Source organism: Botryllus schlosseri, chromosome 6 (assembly GCF_051294905.1).
Source record: "Botryllus schlosseri isolate E-star chromosome 6, Bs_hap1, whole genome shotgun sequence".
Taxonomy (NCBI): domain Eukaryota; kingdom Metazoa; phylum Chordata; class Ascidiacea; order Stolidobranchia; family Styelidae; genus Botryllus; species Botryllus schlosseri.
The window spans coordinates 13,213,689-13,217,538 of NC_137241.1; the positions used below are offsets into that span (position 1 = coordinate 13,213,689).

At 41.4% G+C, this 3,850-nt stretch overlaps 1 long non-coding RNA gene across 1 annotated transcript; it reads left to right on the forward strand.

The window, feature by feature from the left end:
* Positions 1–1,347: 1,347 nt before the first annotated feature.
* Positions 1,348–3,357, forward strand: LOC145441045 (uncharacterized). Its single transcript, XR_013915710.1, has 3 exons — positions 1,348–1,840; positions 2,363–2,703; positions 2,766–3,357. It is a non-coding gene; the product is annotated as an uncharacterized LOC145441045 (long non-coding RNA).
* Positions 3,358–3,850: the final 493 nt, after the last annotated feature.

Sequence of the window (3,850 nt, forward strand, 5' to 3'; positions counted from 1 at the left end):
ATCAGCAAATTATTCCTCCATATAATGATATTACCATGCCGGACCGAAGGAATAGTGATATTGGGCACATTAGAATGGCTTACTTTGAACAACAACAACAATATATTTAAACTGAAATCTATTGCGGCATTTCGAAATGGTTTACTGAACGTTTTTCCAAAATTTCCCCAAATCAGGCCGCGGGCCGCAAAATATGACCTCACGGGCCGCATGCGGCCCGCGGGCCGCGTGTTGGTGACCCCTGAATTAGACCAATTTGCTGATGACGTCACACTGTATCTAAGAACAACTGACTCTATTACCACAGTCCTTAACGAATATCAAAGCTTGTATAGAGTGACAGGTCAAGATATCAACACAGACAAGACGGAAATCCTACCGCTGAACGGAAAATCGCGTATCAGACTGCAAAAAACTGCGCACGCACATATGCTAAAGCCAGTAATTAAGATACTGGGCTTATACCACGGAGAAAGCGAACTGCAAATGAACTTTGACAGACTCTGGCAAGGAGTCGAGAAAAGCGTAAGGCATATTACATCAAAACGACTTTCTTGGATTGGTAAAATAACGGCGATTAAGGCATACATAATTAGCAAAATAACTTATACATATGCCAACAAGCAAATTCCAGACGACAAGCTCAAGCAACTCGAACGCCTCGTCTTCGGCCTACTGTGGAGTCCTGAGAAACTCGAGCAAAAAAGCAGAATGCAACTGATCAGACCTAAGCCAGAAGGAGGGATTGATATGCCAGACATCGAATCTGCAACACAAGCAAAGAGAACAAAAAGACTACAACAACTTAGTCGACTCGAGAACCCGATTGATATCTGGCATGCAGAAGCGATATACAATCTGACAACGAAGGTGAGAGATATAAATTGCAATTTATACAACAATCTCTACCCTCACAGAAATACATTGACGGAGGAATGGAAGAAGGAAAAGGAAATATTCGACGTAATTAAAAGCCAATCACAGGATATACAAGAACTAAGCCACAAAGAAATGGACCAGATCCTTGTTAAAACGAAGACGCAACAAGGAGGACTGGCGGACTGGAAAGAGATATGGCTATACCAGCCCAATATCAAAGATCACATTGACAACAAGAAACGTGAGATTTCGTATCGCATTAACACCGAGAGCTACTTTACAGGCTCCAGAAAAACCAACGCAGGCTGGGTACGAAGGAAAGACGCCTACTTGAAAAACAAATGCAAATTCTGCCAACACGCCGAATATACTCTGCGTCACACCTTCGCTGAGTGTGCAATTTACAGTAAACTGTTCTCTCTTGTAATACAGGATCTCAAGAACGACCTGCAAACGACCATTGACGCTACACCCGACGATAGGGTTCTGGTTTAAATCAGGCTGATTTAAATCAGTGTGATTTAAATCAGGTTTTTTTCCTTGATTTTTGATTTTAATTTCACCATTTTGATTTTAATGATTTTTTTGATTTTTTCAAATTTTCTGACGAGATGCGTGAATGTGGTTTATTATCGGACAATCATGTGCGTTTTATATAAACCGGACGTAGTATTTCGTCACCGGGACCGTTATGGTTCAGCTATTTGACAGACAGGCGGGAAAAGAGCAAAGAGCGGTAGTCAATCAATATGTTACCGGTATGTTTTTGCTGTGGATAGTTAGTGGTCTACGACATGATGCTGCTATTTCCGAGGCACTCGTGCGATACCGAAAAGGAAGCGCAATCCGGAGTCTCTATCGAAAGATTCCCTAATCTCTGATGCCTAAGCGTTGCAAAAATCAGTTTGCAGTTATTGCGGGCTGGAGCAATGGGCCAACTAGCTGTGGAATGTGAACACAAGTAAGATACCATTTCATTATGTGTGATTCATATTTATGTAGCTGCTTGAATACTGGTTATGGATTGAAATAGAAACGAATCTGTGTGTACCGTAAACAGGAACGCGTACCGTAAAACACCATGTCCCTAGATTTATCAGAACACGCGCATGACGTTCGGTGAAAATATCACCCTTGACTCATCTCCTCAAGCTCGATGCTGAGCAATCAAAGGCCATAACTTCTGCCATTGGCAAACGTCTATAGGGCAATCCCGCTTGTATATGTTAACCAAAAATATGGTAGCTCGTAAGATTGCCATTTACGTTTAATTTTACTTCAGAAAAAGAGAGACAATACGGCACTTGGTTTTTGACTTGAACATGCATGCTGTGCTCAGAACAAGCAAGCTCCAATTACATAGAATAACTGTAAGCAATGATAGCGACATCAGAACATATAGAAAGAAAAGATTTAGATTAGTGGTTTCAAAACTTTTTTTGACTAATCGCATGTCTGAATTAAAAATCTTGCATTTTTGCAGCCATCTCTGGACAATACCTCTGCTGCCCTTCTCTTATCAAGCTGGATGTGGCTCAAGCTCGAGATTGAAAAGACTATTGCTCTTTGTGCGGACGATAAAGTCTAATGTTGTCAAAGATGCAGCTATAAGAGCATTAACTCATGTCGGAGACCATAATTTAGTTTCATGGATTCTAGATCCTCGAGTTAGAGGATGTGGCTTGGACAAGGGACATTAATCGCAAAAGAGTTGTTCGAGACCTGGCAAAATGATTATTTTCAACGATGGAACCAAAATGCAATGATTAGTCTGCTGGTAACCTAATCGAACAATGAATTGGATTGACTATGATTGTAAAGTTGGTGAGTATAATTGTGTGCACTCCACACACACTGAATGTCCCTTATCTTCCTTTGATTTTTAGGAATTTTCGATGCAGAATCAAGTATCTCGGTACCATATCTAATTCATCAGCCAGCATTATTCTGGATGGATCATGCCGGTGTTCTCCAAAGCTTTCAAGACTCGCCTTTCGTCCGTCGCACATGCTGCATCTTGTGAGGGGCATCAGTCATGCAGCCGCAACTAAAACTAGAGTCGTGATTGCCTGCCACAGGCAAATCTTGAAGTGATGCTGCGAGTGAAAGATCACTTCATGGACTATGGTACTAACAAAGCAGATAAAGAGTTCAGGAAGATCAACAGTTTGCTGGCAGGGACCAATCCATCAATCAAGATGAAGATGAAACTATAATGGATGGTCCCGAGATAAATCAACATGTTCTTCGCTACTAGAACAGATCAGTAATGATTCTAACGACCCATCAGTACCACATAGGTTGAACGTTTTCAGCTATGTGGGTGATGATTTACAGCCCCACATTATGAAAGTTTAAGCGTTATCCTTCATCACCTTGATTGACAGTGTCGTCATTCATCGCATTTTCTTTTATTCGTGTTGCAGTTGTTATTATGAGTAAAAAAACCAAAAAAATCAAAAAAATCATGATTTGAATTAATTAGTCGATTAAAATCGATTTTAATCAGAGGCATAATGATTTAAACCGGAACCCTACCCGACGAGATCATACGCAACGTCTACGACGGACCGCAAGCTCCGACCATAATAAAAGCTTTTATGAACGTGAAAACCCTTGTGTGGGAATGGAAAAATGCACTCGACATACAAAATGAATACGCCCAAAATATTGACCAACGCATCAACGATATAAGAAGTAAAATATACCGAATAATTTAAGCGAGCCATTTAAACGCTCGCGCGATAAATCACAATGCATTTATCGACCCACAAAACGCAACCAATCCACCTACAACCTATCCCAACCACCCAAACATCCCATCCCATCTCACTCTACCCCACCCCTAAACCACCACCTACCCCCAAAATCTACCCTATCCACCACTCCCCCTATCCTATTCCTACCCCACCCACCCCTACCATATTCCTACCCCACCCACCGCCACTCCACCAAATTTATATGAAAATCA